Source organism: Propithecus coquereli, unplaced genomic scaffold (genome assembly GCF_000956105.1).
Source record: "Propithecus coquereli isolate 6110/MARCELLA unplaced genomic scaffold, Pcoq_1.0 Scaffold30, whole genome shotgun sequence".
Lineage (NCBI taxonomy): Eukaryota > Metazoa > Chordata > Mammalia > Primates > Indriidae > Propithecus > Propithecus coquereli.
Window position 1 is genome coordinate 3,298,063 of NW_012148619.1, and position 17,555 is coordinate 3,315,617.

The window sequence follows — 17,555 nt, forward strand, 5'->3', positions numbered from 1 at the left end:
CCAATCCGGAGGGGACAGACGAGATCCAGCGAGCCCCGCAGAGCAGCAGATGGAACACAGAGAGGGACTCGTTCTCCGCAAGGAGTCAGAGAGATAATGGACTTGATGATAATCTCAAAATGGGCGTATTAGCCACACAAATAGAAGACAGTGTTTTATTTGGCTACATTTACCCAGGTAAGAACAATGCCTTTTAGTCGAAAGATAACGGAGTATGCCGCTAATAGGCCCGGGTTCAGGTTTTGGCACCTTTTCTTATAATGTATGTGCAGTTTAAATCTGTGAGCCTTGGTTTGATAATGATGATGAGGAGGAGGATTAACAATAGTTATTAATAATATTATATAGCAGCTTCCTTTTATTGAGCACTTGCTATGGGCCAAGCTCTGTGTTAAGCACTTTGCAACCCTCGTTTTCTCACTGAACCTTTAACCCTGTAACATTTATTCTGGGACTTTGAGTTTTTTTAAAAGGTGTCACCCTTCCATCATGGTATATATATTTGGTTACTATTTCATAATGGTTGTGGAAACCTCACTGCTTAGAGCCCAGCTTCTCATTGTCTCAGCAGGATGTAGCAGAAAGACTCAGACAGCCTCTCTGAGATTCAGTTTCAACACCTGTAAAATGTGCTGAGTGTAGCTCCAATCTGAATTGGGGAACTTTAAAAAATTTTTGTCTTCTTAACAGACTGGGTTCTGGTGTTGAGGCTGCTTTGGTTAATACTTCTCCCCACTTATCCTTTACACTGGACATGAGTGCAGCCGTCATCGTCTTGACCACCCTGTCTGAAGATCTTAGGAGTAGATTGTTTTTCTTAAAATGATCTAGAGGCCTATAATGTAGGGTGTTATTTTCTTCTGGGAAAGTCTCCTCTCATCCAGATAAAATGATGTCTAGTCACTGAGGAAAAGTTTAAAAAACATTTTTAAAGAAATTAAAGAAGTTCTAATAATGTTGGCAGTATGAAGATAAATTAGAGCAACAAAAACGTTATTTGAAGGTAGCGGGGTAGAACATAAAGTCTCTGAGGAAGTGACTAGACCTAAAGGTGCAATCAATCATGAGGCTTGAAGGATCAGCCACATGCTAGTAGAAGATCTGTAGATTGAAAATATAGGAAAAGAGAGAGGAGAGATACTATGAAAAAGAGATTGAACAATAGCTCAACATGTGACAAGGTCTTTTGCAAAGCAGTAAGAGGGAAGAAGAGTCCTAAATAAAGCTAAACTGGAGAGAGAGAAGATAAAGCTGAATTCTCTCCCATTCAGAAAGTAATGCTTGACTTCACAAAAGACAGATGATGGGTATCTCCCAGAGACCGTTTCTAGCAGTGCTTGCATGCGATGAGGAACAGCAGTGAGTTTTGGTGCTCATAAGTCAGAAGAGAAAATACACAGGCAGGAACCTAACACTCTTTCTCTGCAAAGGTGACCAAGCTCTAATTCAAATTAAACTTGATATTTCAATAAAAATTAGAGATATTTGATGAGCCAGGGCAAAAAGTGAAGGATCTGGGAAAAAAAGCTAATTTGGGGGGAAAAAAGATCAGATATTCATAACAAATGTTGGTGAGGATGTGAAGATATTGGAACCCTCATATATTACTGGTGTAGCCATTTGGAAAACAGATTGGCAGTATCTCGTACAGTTAAACGTTGAGTTGCTATATGATCCAGCAATTTCACTCCTACGTGAAAATTCTCCCAGGAGAATTGAAAACATGTCCACACAAACACTTGTACATAAATATTTATAGCAGCACTGTTCACAATAACCAGAAAGTGAAAATGTCCATCAATGAATGAATGGATGAACAAAATGTGGTATGTCTATATAATGGAATATTATTCTGCAGTAAAAATGAATGAAGTACTGATACATGCTATGATGTGAATAAACTTTGAAAAATTAGGCTAAGTAAAAATAGTCAGACACAGAAAGCCACATAACGTATGAATCTATTGACCTGCAATGTCCAGAATAGGCAAATCCGCAGAGACAAAACGTAGTAAAATACACTGCAAGGCCATAGCCAGGGCTGCAGCAAAAGCTAATCCTTTTAGTAACGCAGATATGCTTTAGGAGAGGCTTTGGGTGAGATGAGGTCTGAGGTCGGGGGCAGCCTCTGGGGACTCAGTTGTTCCTTGGGAAGGTGGAAGTTACAATGACTCTTCCTGAGATTTGACCAAACTCATCTTACCCCATGAAGTGGGAAATGGGCGTGTTGAAAACTCATTAACATCTTTAGTTTACTTTCTTTTTCAACCAAAGCATATCTCCTAATTAATTCCTGGAGTGGGAAATCAGCATGAAAGTAGGTCATCTCTATTTTTCATAGTTTTCAGAACCCTGCCCACTCAGGGATGGGTATGTCATTCATGTACTCATTGCTCGTGCTACTCTAGCACCCAGACATAATTTCCATGCGAGCTGGGACTTTGTCCAAATTGTTCACAGCTGTATCTATCCTCTGCATACAACAATGACTGGCATGTAGGAGGAACTCAACATTTATTTATAAACTGAGATTGACTATATGGGCCCATTTTGTTTTCCCCCAAAGACTATAAACTGGGACTCCACACTCTGTATTTTGCATGCAGATGTATTTTTTAACTGTATCTTTAAATATATATTATAGGTCTTAAATAAAGAAATAGTCGCAGATACTGTTGTGACTATCAAGATGTGAAGGATTGAGGACTGGGATGGGATTTAGATCCTGTGGAATGAGAATAACTATCTGAAGGAATCGATCAGAGAGGCAGTTGGCAGATAGCCCAGAGCCAAAATTTCAAGTAAAGAAGCAACACAAGAAATACCCTCATCCCCTTGCATAACCATTTGCTGTTATCACTTGGATTAGGACCAGCACTGAAATTTAGGATGCACAAATCTCCACTAAATGTAATCCCCACTCTCTAGCCAGATACAGAAAAGTCACTGGCCAAGGAGTGGTGTTCTGGGACCACCTCCACTTTGCTGAGTGACACCAAGCAAATTCTATAACCATGAGAATGCTTCCTCCTCCCTCCTGTTGTTAGTAGGGGGCTGATGACGCCTTCCTTCACACTGGAATTCAAAAGGCTCCAGTAAAAGTCCCTTTCTAGAATTTAAAGAGCTGGATCAATGTGAGGTACCATCATTTCACAGGGCTGGGATGGGATGTGTTCAGTCTAAGGCCGCATTGGCCAGGGATGTCTTATGTGTCGAAGTAGACCTCCACTATAGAAAGACCAGTGCAACCTACTTGGAGACGACTTTTGGTCTGACTTCTGATCCAACGTGAGACCCAGGTCACTAGCAATACCAAATAGTATAGGAACATCCCCTCCAAGCCATGGGTCAGAGACAGAAGCAGAGTTTATCTAAGAGAGAAAATTGACAGGAAGACTTGGGATCCTCCCATACCTGCTGCCTCCCTCTTGGGAGAGGAGCCACCTTGCTCTAGCTACTTGCCTCTCCATTACAGGCGGGTCTCCTGGGTCAGTCCCAGACCTAAGGAAACCCCATACACAGAGGTCATGGAAGTGTTTAGGGAGACTGGAAACTAGGAGGAAGAAGATATTTATATTTTATTTATCTTATTTTATCTGCTTCTAACTGAGCCCCTAGCTGCAACAAAAGCAGCCTCAAGGTATAGCCTCCCTATACCAGGCACTATTGCCATTTTCATGAAATTTTTTTCTCACTTAAACTTCACAGCCTATGAGGAATGTAGTATTATTAAAACAGAGGAGGAGACAGAAGCATCAGTTGGTGGATGTCCCTTGAACAAGGTTGCCCAGCAAGTAATCTGGGGCCCCCATGCTCTGACTCTGGGCACACACCATTTACCACTTTGCTCTGAATTCCAGCTACGCCCAGCCTGAGTGGGCTCCTTCCTCTTGCACAAGGCATTCATTGTCTCACCTCTCCTGCTCTGGGAGAAGGGGAAGGTAGGGACTGTGAAAAGGTTGAAAAGGTTAAAAAGTCTTGGCCATCCATGGTGAAGATTGTGATAGATTATTATTTCTCTTCGATGCAGATGCTCTTTGATCAGAGGTGTCAGGTAAGACCAGTGTGGCAGCTCAGGGCAGCTCTGTTGGCCAGAGGTGCTCCTGGAGAAGCTGGGAGTTAAAATGGATCTCTAAGATTCAGCCCAAGTCATCTCACATCTCCAGGGAAACGCAAGCAGGTTGAGCATTCATAGCCTATGGAGTTTGTCCTCTATGCCACCAAAACAGACAAATCACCCCAGGAACCAGCACCGATGCATCGTTCATTAGTGGGGTGAGCTGTTCGGCACAAAGGTGTGTTTATCATTCCCTCAATGCCATGGACTCAGAGGATGATTAGCTATTAGTGCTTACAAGAAGTCAGTATTTGTGAGTTAGTAAAGAAAGAGATTTTACAGACTCTGGGTTTTCTGGCTATTTTTTTCTTTTTTTTTTTTTTGACCATTAACTGGGATGAGTGGTGAGTACTGCAGATCCCAGAGACTCGCGTCAGTGTCCTGTTCTCCCAGGTAAATAGGCCAGGAAGGGAAGCACAGGCTGGGACACCAGCAGCCAGAGATCAGCCCTTCTCCACCTTGGTTTTCTGATGATCATAATTCTGACCTGATGGTTGGATTTCCCGCTGGGAACTATGGAGCATGCTGCCCGCTCCTTTGTGGAACCCTGTGCCTGAGCTACGATTTGGTCAGGTGGTAGGGTCACTATTCTATCACAGTTGTTTAAAAATAGTTGTCTTTCCATTTTAAATTATGGCAAATAGAGAACCAGCAAAAATCAATAACATTGTTGATTGAATTTAACAAATGTTGACATTTTTGAAATATTTGCTCCAGAATTCTCTCTTTGTCTCAGAAATAAAGCACTGCAGATACAGCTATAGCCCTCAACCTCAAGGATCCCTGCCAGCCATCATCATCCTCAGAGGAAACCACTTTAATGGAATTGGTGATTGACTAACATGTATATTATACCTGTCTATACAGATGTGAAGCCAACAGAAATATGTCATATGGCTTTATGTGTTTTAATTTTCACAAATAGGGCATCATACTTTACATTTTTTTTTCCAGAGTTGCTTCCTTTTTTTCCTCCAGAAGTGCTTCTTAGTGAGGCCCCAGGCTCCTTTACTTGTCTTGGCATCAATTCCCAAAGTTTTGCAAAGGTGGATGTTAAGAAAGAGTGTGGTAAATGACCAAGTCAGTGACTGTTTTTTTTCCCGGCTGAGCGTGGTGGCTCACGCCTGTAATCCTAGCACTCTGGGAGGCCGAGGCAGGAGGATCGCTTGAGGTCGGGAGTTCAAGACCAGCCTGAGCAAAAGTGAGACTCCCCATCTCTAATAAAAAATAGAAAGAAATTAGCCAGACAACTAAAAATATACAGAAAAAATTAGCTGGGAATGGTGGCGCATGCTTGTAGTCCCAGCTACTCCGGAAGATGAGGCAGAAGGATCGCTTGAGCCCAGGAGTTTGAGGTTGCTGTGAGCTAGGATAACGCCATGGCACTCTAGCCCGGGCAACAGAGTGAGACTCTGTCTCACAAAAAAAAAAAAAGATTTTTTTTCCATGATTTTTGTCCCCTAGATGTAATTTGAGTGGCAGAAAACTTGGGATTGGATTGTCATTGTCCATGTCTTTTGTCCATTATCCAAGTGGATTTTTTTGGATGCTGTGCAACCTGGAACAGCCTAGGGAAAAACCTCATGCTTTTATAGAGAAGCAAAAGGCCCAGAGGAGAGAAACTTCTTGCTCAAGGTTACAAATCAGTCAGTAGAGAAACAGGAACATACATTCAATCATTAATTAATTCATTTATTTAGCAAATATTTTTAAAGTGTCTGCTGTGTGCCAAAAGCACAGGTGCCTAAAAACGTCAGGGAATTAAAAGAAGCATATTCCTGCCTTTTTGCAATTACATTCAAGTGGGCAGAAACACACAATACACTAAAAATATTAGAAATCATTTAATACCAGAAGAGGTAAGCGCTATGGAGTGAAGAAAAAGTCGGTCAAGGTTATTGCGTGTGGGCCTGGCGGTGGAGGCAGCCTGCAGAATTAAATAGCACAGTCAGGGTAGGCTTCATTGAGATGATGAGATTTAAGCAAAGACCTTCAGGAAGTAAGGAAGAGAGAAGAATATTCCAGACAGAAAGCACAGCCACAGCAGAAGCTCTAAGGCAGGAGTTTGCTGGCAATTTGATTTGTAGGAACAAGGAGACCAGTGTGACTGGAGTGGAGCATGTAAACGAGTGAGTGGGTGGGTGCGTGAGTGGACGGGTGAGTGGGTGGTGCGTGGGTTGGTGGGTAAGTGGGTGAGTAACAGGAGGAGAGGGGATCAAAGATATAACTGAGGAGCCAGTTTTTATAGGGCTTTGTAGGCCGTGATAAGAACTTTAGCTTTTACTCTGAGTGAAATAAAGAATCCTAATAAGATATAAACAAAGGAATAACTTGATCTCACTTGGGTTTAAAGGATCACTTTGGCTGCGATGCGGAGAAGAGGCCATAGCAGGGAAAGTACAAACAGGGGAACAGCAGGCTGGTCTAATAATTTCTGCCAGACACAGGTATCCTGTTCTGGGGATAAGCAATAGAATACTATGAAGTGGGTGGATGCTGAGCCATTGTACTTCTGTTCCCTTTCCCTTCAATGCTATTCCCTGTAAAGCATTTGCCCATCTTCTTCAGGCCTCTGCTCAAGGTAGCACTTTATGAGAGAAGCCTCCCTTGGCCAACCTGTATAAAATAACATCATGCCTGTGTATATATTAATATGTATCCTCCATTTCATCCGTACACAGATTTTTCTCCACAGCATTTATTACCATCTGACATACCTCTTTCTTTCTCTTGATTATCTTTGTCCTCCAACTAGAATAAAAGCTCTGTGATAACAAAGGCTTTACATTTTAGTACCTAAGACAGTACCTGACCCATAGTGGCAGCTCAAAAGAAACGCGTTAAATGATGAGGTGAATGAATAAATCTCATCTTCTGTATTAGTTATCTATCGCTGTGTCACAAATTACTCCCAAATCTTGTAGGTTCAAATAACAAACATTTATTATCTCACACAGTTTTCGAGGAACAAGAAGCAGCCTAGCCAGGTGGTTCTGGCTCAGGGTCTCTTATGAGGTTGTGGTCAAACTATCGGTCAGGGCTGCAGTCACCTGAAGGCTTGACTGTGGCTGGAGGATCTGCTTCCAAGACGGATCACTCATAGGATGTGACTTTTGGCAGAAGGCCTCAGTTCCTCACCTCATGGGCTGAGTATCCTTACAATATGACAGCTCACTTCCCTGAAAGAGAATTGTCTGAGAGAGAGAGAGACAGAGAGAGAGAGGCAGAAGTCCCAATAGCTTTTATAGCCTGGAAACCAGGAGACAGTGGTCACCGGGAGCCATCTTGGTGGCTAAACGCCACAGCCTTTGTTTTATCAAGACCTTCTCCCCCCAGCTCCATCTTTTCATCTCTAACCCACAGACAGTAAACTGGTGGCCCACAGCTCTATTCAGGATCTATATGGGTTTTTAAAAATTATCATGTTTAAAGTTATTGGAGTCAACATTTAAAAGTAAGGGGAAGGCAGGGCGGCCATCGTGGTGGTCAGGCAGTGAGGGGCGGGGCTGATGGCAGTTGGAATGAGGAAGCTGCGAGGAATCTGAGAGGCAGTTGGAGGCAGACCTGACCAGAGGGTGGGATGTGAGAGACAGAGGCGAGGTGCCAGGGAAGGGCAGAATTTCAGAGGCAGGAAGAAAGGATACCTAATAGTTCTCCAGGCCGGAACAGGGAATGCGTAGGGGACATGATCTGAGAGAGAGTTTCATCTGCCTTTACTCAGCCTGAGGCAGAGCGTGGTGCAAGGGGACAGGGTTCTGCCTTCTGGTGACCCGTGGTCCCATACAGGACACAGCAAGCTCACAGGAAATGACCCTGCAGGGCTAAGCCACTAATGGAGCTGCAGGATCCCCCAACGACACTTTAAGTAAGTTGGGGCTCAAGGCAAGTTGGCGCCCTCTCATCCCGATAGGGAGGCAGCCGGCAGGAGGTGGCCCAGGGAGACTCAGGCAAGGTCAGAAGTGGGAGGTGGGCTGGGCACTGAGATTTGGGGAACAAATACACAAAGCTTTGTGCATATGTGAATTAGGGAAACGGGGAGATGCTTGAAGAGGAAAGACGAGGCAAAGACCCCTCCTGGATCCCCCAGAGAACCCGAGGCAGCACGCAGGAGCGGTTAATAGCACACGGCTGGAGCCACACAGCCTAGATTTGGACGCTAGTGCTGCCCCTTGTTGGCTGTGTGCTCTTGGGTCGTTATTACCTTCTCTGTGCCTTAATACCTCCGTCTGTTAAATGGGTACCATTATGGCATCTATGGTGAAAGCTGCATCTATTAAGTAAAACTGGGGGACATTGCTTGGTTGTGTGGCAAGGGTGCCAGCGATGTCAGCTGGCCGCGGTGCACTAGGAGGGAAGTGCTGAGGTAGAGCAGAGGCACTGGAGAGCTGGGGAGGAGAGGGCTTCAAGAAGGAGAACGGGGTCAGGATGACAAAGGAAGCACACAGGGAGCACTCGAGGGCATTGCTTCATTAATTCTCACGCATCTCTGTGTGAGGAATTATCAAGTCTACAGATGAGGAAACGGAGGCTCATGAGGAGGAAGTGACTGGCACAAGGTGGCTCAGCTGGACAGACATGGAGCTGGGATTTGAGTCTACATCTCAACGGCCAGCAGCCCGTGTGCCCACGCTGCCCCTTAGGAGCCTCCAGGGAGGGCGAGGAGGATGAAGAGCGATGGGGGCTGCCTGCATGAGGGGAAGGGCCAGGCTGGTCTGGGCAGTGCGGGGCAGCAGCCGGGGGTGCGGATCGGCCGGCAGAGAAGACACGTGTGTGGCAGCTGTAGGTCACTCTGCTGAGAACTGTGGTCGAGAATGAACTGAGGAATGAGGCAAAGGCTCAGGGGCCTGAGAGGGTCACCTGGGGGTTTATTTGGAGCAGGGATACGGGACTAGTGTTCAAGCAGGGAGGGAATGAAGAAGGAGAAGAGGCCGTGAGTGTAAACTACAGACAAAGGACCTGCGGGGTGTGGGAAGGGCTGAAATCAGGGCCACATGAGAAGGAGCTTAGTTTTGGACAAAAGGAAGAGATTGGCCACAATCGAGAAGGAGTTTATTATTGTAATAAAAGAGGCCAAGGGTGACCACGTGCCCCTCTGTTCACTCCCTTGGAGGACAGGATGAACCCTGCCACGAGACACGTGTCTGGCGAGCTGGGAGGGCACGCCCGACGGGAAACCACAGCATTTGTGCAAGAACTCAGGTGTCTGAGTAGAGAAAGCAGATCGGGTCCCTGCTGAGGTCAGACCAGCCTGAGCTCCATCCATCCACAGCCCCTCCAGCCAGGCACGCCACAAGTTGTAGGGCTAACTAGAGAGTCAAACTTTCACAGAACAGACACACAGCTCACTGTCTGTTGCAGAGGCTGGCGGGTGAATGATGCTATAATCGGTGGTGTGAATGAAGTGACGTCTGCACACAGGGCAGGAGGAAGTGGGGGCAGCAAAGCAGGCGAGAGTGCTGGACAGGGCAAACGGCTTCTGCAAGGGATCTAAGGAGAGTGACATAGTACCTTCCAGAAACCGAGTGACGTTCACAGCCACAGGAATGTAGAACGTGTGTATGAGCAGGTGGCAGCTTGCACTTTATTCTCATGAGGCTAATGGGGCCATTGATCTCTTTTGAGCAGGGAGAGCCCCGAGGGGACTGATTCGGAAAGCTGCCTCTGTTTCCGCCGCGGGTGTCAGCTGAACGTGCACTCGACTGAGGAAGGAGACCAGGAGGAGGCTGCAGTGGCCAGGCCAGGTGAGAGGGGACCCTCGCAGAGTGGGATGGCAGCCTCAAGAAGTAGTCCAGAGAAGGGCTTGGGGGTCTTGGCACCTAGGAGAATGATGGCATATGCTTCAGCGGGAGTCACACTGGGGGAGGGACAGGGTTTTTTTTGGGTTTTGAAACTGGGTTTTGATGTGTGGAGGAGCCAGCTGGGCGGTCATGTCCAGCAGGCAGCTGGCCTGTGGGATGATAGTTTGGAAGAGATGTGGGAAGGAGTTGACGACAACTTGGGAGGTGTCGGCACAAAACCAAAGTCCCAACTCTGAGACGGTGTGCCGGGCACACACCAGGCACAGCGTGTGTCAGGGAGAGTCCTGCCTAATCCCCCGGGAACAGCAGAGGCTCGGCTGAGAGGAAGGAGAAGGACGAGGTCTGCTTTGCTTTTTTAAGATGGAGGAGACTTGAGCTTGTGGAGACACTGATGGGAAGGCAGTGAGGGAGGGGTGAAAACCCAGAGGAGGGAAGCGACAGTTAGCCGGCACACACCTCTGAGAGGTCCAGGGAGGCCCACAAGGATCCACCTCGGGCAAGGGAAGAGGGGAGGGGCAAGGGGAGGAGGTTTGAGTCAAGGGGAGACAGGTTTACGTGGCTGCTCCACAGTAAGAAGACAGAAGCAGGCTGGGGACCTGTGGAGACCCCCAGGTAGCACGGGAGGCCGGGCTTGGAGCCTGTCCCTCCACAGGGGCAGAAAAGGGTCACTTTTGACTATTTCCGTCCACAGGACTCCACAGCTTAGGTGCCGGGGAGGAGACGACGGGAAGCCGAGGCTTGGCTCCGCGTGGCCAGGGAAGGGACTTAGCTCCCATCCGGCATTCCAAAGGAGCCGACAGAGAGGCGTGCCCGGATGTCTCTGCACAGAGCCGCAGGGATGCGGGCACACCCGTCTAATCCCGTCTGGAAAAGACTTCATCCTGGGGGACCTCGAGACCAGGCTCTGATCACTGGCCTTGCGACCAGAGAAGCACCTGGAAGGTCCCTCGGAGCAGCAGCCAAGCTCAGCAAGTGATTTGTGAAAATATCTGAGATGTTTGTGGGGGTTCCCAGGGGAGGGGGCAGCTCCAGGTGGCTTTGCAGGAGGAGAGGGGCCAGGGAAGATGGAACAACTGCAAGTGTCCAGACCCCGCTTGCCGGGGGACACTCTGGCCAGCACTGTGCACACCAGCCACCTGTAACGCAGCATGCACACCCCCGAGCAACGCCGCCATCGCCAGGGCTCCTTACAGACCAGAAGCACTTGCCCCCAGAGTACATCATCCGATGCCCTCCACAACCCCACAGAAGGGGTGCTTTGATGCCCATTTTATAAATGAGGAAAGAGAGGATTGGAGAAGTTAGGTAATTTTTCTAAGATCTCACAGCTCATGTGTGGTGGAATCCAACCTTCGTTTATCTTCACGTCTTTTCATATCGCACGCTAATCGCACCTCCTCTTTCTCTGTCCTCACACCTCCCGGAAGCAGCCGGGGTCCCCAGCGTGCTGCAAGTTCATGATGGGAAAGCCCTGTCTCTGACCGTCAGAGGAGGAGACTGAGGTCTGGACATCAGCGCCAGCCCCAGGATCAGCCAAGTACACAGATTGCCCAGGGTCTGGCAGTGATGCCCCTGACAGTAATTCAGGTGTTTAACATGCTCTTCCGGAGTGATGGTGTTTGGAATGGGGCCTCTGTTCATGCCTCCTTTTTCTCTGAATGGGCAGGGTTATGGGAAACTCGGTGACTGTCCTCCATGAGGAAACTAGGGTTGCTATTCCCTGTCCCTTCTTTCTCTTTGCATCTGGGCGGAGATGCAGAACTACATAAGGCTATGAATTTGCAACCTGGCTACTACTCACCTGGATGGGTGAGATGACTTTGGGTGAGACTTGGGGGGATTTCACGACTACTTCAACTTCTCTGGGCCACGGGGGGCCAGCAGAGCTGCCGTCTGCTCCACCTTGGTCTCATGCACCACCTTTGCATGATGAGCACTTGGCACCAAAGAGATGGGCAGACTGAGTGAAAGAGTGATGTCACTTGAGCAAGGAAACTCCTTCACACCTTAATGCCCTGCCCATCCTGCCAAGGGCCACAGAGCAGGGAAGTCTAACTAGGCTCTAGTCTCTCCCCGCCCCATGGCAGCGGTCCTGTGGTTCACAAGCCTCTTTGTGAACTGATAATTATTTAGGGAGCTTTAAAAAAATAGTAGAAAAAAAGTTATTTAGAAGCCTCGGCTTTCTAATTGCATTCTAGCTGCGTAACAATTTAAATGGAACGATCTAACTGGAAACAGCCAGATATTTCCTTCTTAGGCTACAGGAAGGGGACCTTCTTTGGTGGTGAATACTCTTTTTAAAACCACAAATCTCAGAGTTGACTCTGGCAGGTTGAGTGGCCATACAGACACCTCGGAATGCAGAAGGCATGGCTCTTAGGCCAGTGAGACCCAAATAAGAGTCCCTAAGGGTAAGGCACACCGGCAATCAAAGTTCAAGAAGTGTCCACAAAGTGGCTTCAGTGGATGAGTTGGTCCCAATGGACTACGTGGGGGTTGTTATCCTTCTCACAGGAAAGGCAGGTCGCGGGTCTTGCTGGGAGTCAGCCTGTCGGGTTCCCTGGCTACACGTAGACTTTGCAGCTCTCGGAAGCTGCAAGTCCACAGGCTCTGAGCCGCAGGAAGATTCTAGTGCAGGGGCTGCTGGGCCTGGGGTGGGGGAGGAGGGAGGGAGAGGTTCAGGGCATGGGAAGAGCCAGGACACAGCGCTTGGGTCAGAGCGGACACCTGCAGAGTCACTGTTGAAGGTAGCTGAGAAGAAAGGGCCAGAGGGGCAGAGGGAGAGCGCATCTGAGACCAAGACTTCTCTCCCTGTTCCGTCTCAGGCCTTGGCAGTGTGGCCTTCTGTCCTGTCCCTGTGCCTGCCAGGCCAATTTCCTCCACTTAGTTCCTGTCACAAGGGGTCTTTGCGCTTCTCCCACCACCACCCTCTACACCCCATTCATGAAAGACTCTCTCATGTGCCTCCCAAGTCCCCGCACGGGGGGTGACATCACACTGCTTCCTGGGGGCCTGCTGCTTTCCCAAAGCCCCGGAGCCCTGGGAGCTGCAGGGACCTGGGAAACAAAGCAGAGGGACAGTGCAGGGACTGAGACCGGCAGCCCACCCCGCAGACCCTGGGCCTGGCCCTGCAAAGTCTCACTCAGGCCACGGGGCCTGGAGTTTGCATAACGATGGTAACAAGTGTGAGGTCCTAAGCTGACCCTGCTGCCTCTTTGTGCTGCTCCAACAAGACAGTGATGGAGAAAAGGAACGTGGGATGGAGTTCCAAGGTGAATGGGGGTGGGAGGGAGGGAGTGGAGGACCTAGGCCATATTTTTTCTCCCCACCTTCTGAAATGACTTTCACACCTTTTTCTCTCTCCTCATACCTCTGGCAGCCCAGCCTCTCCTAACTCCCTGCTGCTACATTGCTTCCTGCTTAACTGGGAAAACACATAAACTGCCCCTGCTTTTCTTAATATCCAACTATCCCACTTAAGCTCTGGAACATACCCGGCTTCCTACTCAAGGACATCCCTCCTGCAATTGACCTCTGTCCACCTGCATCACTAGTTTTTCCCTCTCTATGGGATCATTCTCGAGCAAACGAAATCATGCTGGGATGGTGCTCTTTTAAAAATCAACTCAGTTGAGACATCACTTGGGTATAAAATGCCCCCATTTTAAGTGTAAAGTTAGACAGGTTTTGACAAAGGCGTACCACCGTATAATCACCACCAGTGCTATCACGTTATAGAGCAGTCCCACCGCCCCATGGTTTACCATGCAGAGTAGTATTCCCTTGTGTGGATACAGCAGTTTGTTCATTTGCCTATTGATGTACAATTGGGTTGTTTCAACTTCTCAGCTATTATAAATAAAATGTGCAGTGAACATTTGTGTACAAGTCTTTGTGTGGACATACGTTATCATTTCTCTTGAGATAGTATCTACAAGTGGAATAGCTGAGCCATATGATAATGTATGTTTAACTTTATTAGAAACTTCCAAACTGTTTTCCAAAGCGGAAGTACCATTTTACATTTCAATAGCAGTTTATGAGAGCTCCAGATGCTGCACTTGTTATCGTCAGGTTTACCACTAACTTTAACCATGCTATTTTGTGTTTGTGTGTGGAGGTGTGTTCATTTTTGTTTTAAGTTGCATTTCTCTGATGACTAATGATGTTGAACATCTTTTCATGTATTTATTGGCTATTCATATATCTTCTTTTGTGATGTATATCCATATCTTTTGCCTATTGTATTCGTTGTCTACATATCACCGCAAATATGTCAGTTTAAACCAAAAAATGAAGTACATTTATTGTCTCACAGTTTCCACGAGTGAGGCCTGGCTCAGCTGGGTCTTTGGCTCGGAGTCTCACAAGGCTGTAATCAAGGCGGCAGCCTGGGCTGCAGTCTCATCCGAGGCTCAGGGTCCTCTTCCAAGCACACACGATTGTTGGCAGAATTCATTTCTCTGCAGCCGTAGAACTCACGGTGTTTTGGTTCCAGGCCAACAGGAGAGCTTGTCTGCTGTTTCTAGAGGCTCATTTTAAAGGGCTTACCTGATTAGGTCAGGCCAACCTAGGATACTCTCCCTTTTGATTAGCTCGAAGTCAACCGATTAGGAACCTTAATGACATCTGCCCAAATCCCTTCAGATAATACAATGCAATCTAATCGTGGGAATGACATCCATAATATTTAGGTTCTGCCCATACTCAAGGGGAGATAATTATGTAAGGGCATGGGTCATTGGCAATCACCTTAGAATTCTACTTATACTCCCATTTTTGTATTTTGTGGTTTGTCTCCTTATTGAGTTGTATGAGTATTTTATAAATTCTGGAAACAAGTCCTATGCAAATAAAATGTATTGCAAATATTTTTTCCCAGGCTGTACCTTGCCTTTTCATTTTCTTAATGGTATTTTTAGTGGAAGAGAAATTTTTAATTTTCATGTATCCATCACCCTGGGAGTTGTGTTAAATGTCCCCCCATGCTTTTCTTTATTGTTTTGCTACACATAAATTCATTCCTAAACGGTGTTATCCTTTCCTCTTGCCTCTTTTTTACTGTATGCAAATAGAATCGTTTTTCATGCCTATATTATAGTTTTGAGATTGTATCTGTATTGATGCCTAGAGCTGTAGTCCATTCATTTCCCCTGTAGTGTTGCATTCTTTATTTTTTCTGCTACACGACCTATGATGCTGCTGCAGCCTTGCATTCTGTTTTATGACTATATCACACACCACAGTATGGATTAATCCCAGTGATGATACAGAGCAGTAGAATCTGCTGTGAGTCATCTATATGCTCCAGAACATGCAAAACCAATCTGTGCTAACAGAGGTCAGAACAGTGGTTTCCTGGGTGGGGGTGTAATGGAATGAGAAGGGTGCCTTCCGGGGTGCTGGAAATGCGCTAAATCTTGATCTGGGTGGTGGTTACCCAAACATAACTACAGTGAAGATTTGTGAAGAATCACATTCACATGTTATACTTTAACGACAAGTTTAAAAAAATAAATACGTGAAAATACTGAGTTTATAAACAAGTATAAACAATTGTTTATAAATTATTTCTGGAGTTTATAAACAAATATTTACAGACACCTAGAGTTTTTTTTTTTTTTTTTGAATAAGATCTCACTGTGTTGCCTGGGGTAGAGTGCGTGCGGTGGCGTCAGCCTAGCTCACACCAACCTCAAACTCCTGGGCTCAAGCGATCCTCCTGCCTCAGCCTCCCGAGTAGCTGGGACTACAGGAATGCGCCACCATGCCCGGCTAATTTTTTCTATGTATTTTTAGTTGTCCGATTAATTTCTTTCTATTTTTAGTAGAGACAGGGTCTCGCTCTTGCTCAGGCTGGTCTCGAACTCCTGAGCTGAAACAATCCGCCCGCCTCAGCCTCCCAGAGTGCTAGGATTACAGGCGTGAGCCACCGCGCCAGGCCTGAATTCCTTGGTTTTATGTCAAATTATTTTTACTGCTGCAATCGTCTACCTGCTAAAACCTTAGCTTAGAGGCGAGGCAGTGAAAAGCAAGGGGTAAGATCCGGGCTGGAATTCTGGCCTGGCCTCTTTACGGCCGCTTAGTACCAGACCCAGCACAGGATGGGTACCTGAGAAGGGATAACTCTCCTGTTCTGACTTTGAGGACGTCAAGGTCTGTATCCATTTGCTGCGGTCCTTCTGTGTCTGCTCTCCAGGCCTCGCCTTCTCCTGCTCACACCGGCTCCTGTGGTCCCATTAATGCCCATTATTGACCCTGATCCTCTGGTTTGAAATGTAGCCCCACCATTCACGGGCCATTGAAATCCACCCAACCTTCTCCTCTTGCCGCATCCCCAGGAAGCCCTCCTTGACTGCAGACTGAGGGCATCCTCGCTTTCTCTCTCTCCCTCCTCTGATCTCCTGGAGCACATGGCATTGGACCCCAGCGCATGCATTGCTGGGGTTGTTCTCCCGCTGATCTCTGTGGGCCAGTCCTGAATTCTCCTATCGATGAGGAGCTCCTTGAGCAAGAACTGCACAAGCCTGAGCTCAGAGGGGAGGGGAAGGGTGATCCCTTGCTGCCCTCGCATGCCCAGGCCCAGCTGAAACACGGAAGACCATGTGCTGTGGAAGGAGAACTGGGCTGAATGTCAGGGTCCTGGGTTCTGGTTCTGTCTTCCAATGACCCCTAAGCCTGCTGTTTCTATCTCTGGGCCTCAGTTCCTGAAACTGTGAAATAGGAGAAGATGGGCTGAGCTAGGTAATTCCTAAAAGCCTTTGTAGCTTTCAAAGATTTAGTATTCTCCATGAGTGGTTCTCGCCGCTCTTTGTGTATCAGAATCACCTGAAGAACTTTTAAATACTGGTGATGCCTGTGCGCCACTCCCGGGTATAGAAGATGCAATTGGCTGGAGGTGGAGCCCACCCACCTGCAATTTATAAAAGCTCCTCAGAAGATTCTAAGGTTCAGACGGGAATGAACCTGAGATCGGCAAGTTTGGCAGGAGTGGCCCGCTGGCAAGGACCCGTTTATTTTCAGACAAAGCCATGGCCTCGTGCTGCCCCCTGGTGGTAAGAGTGCTCACTTCAGACAGAGTTCCGCATCAAAGGTTGCAAGCTGGGACAGGAAAAATACACATAATGAAGACAGATAAAGAGAAGAGAGGAGGGAGAGAAAGGAGAAGCAGATAAGCTGGCTTTTCCATGACCAGGGGGTTCACAGACTCATAGCTATTCCCGCTTCCCACTTACCCCTATAATAAGTAAAGCTTATACTAATATTTACTTATAATAAATAAATGAGACTGAGTCCAGGAGGCAGTCATGTCTGCATTAAGCATGAAAAAGCTCCCTCTGCATCCAAAGGCTGGGTGTAAGCGGAATACAGAAGGTGAAAGGCTCAGCAGAGCTTCTGAGGCAGCAAAGCGCTTGAGATAATGAAATGTAAAGCGTCTGGAAAAATAAGTACTCAGTGTTAGCTCTTTTTTTTTGAGACAAGGTCTCGCTCTGTCATCCAGGCTGAAGTGCAGTGGCACGATCATAGCTCACTGCAGCCTCAAACTCCTGGGCTCATGAAATCCACCTGCCTCAGCCTCCCAAGTAGCTGGAACTAAAGGCACACACCACTATGCCTGGGTAATTTTTTTTTTTTTTTTT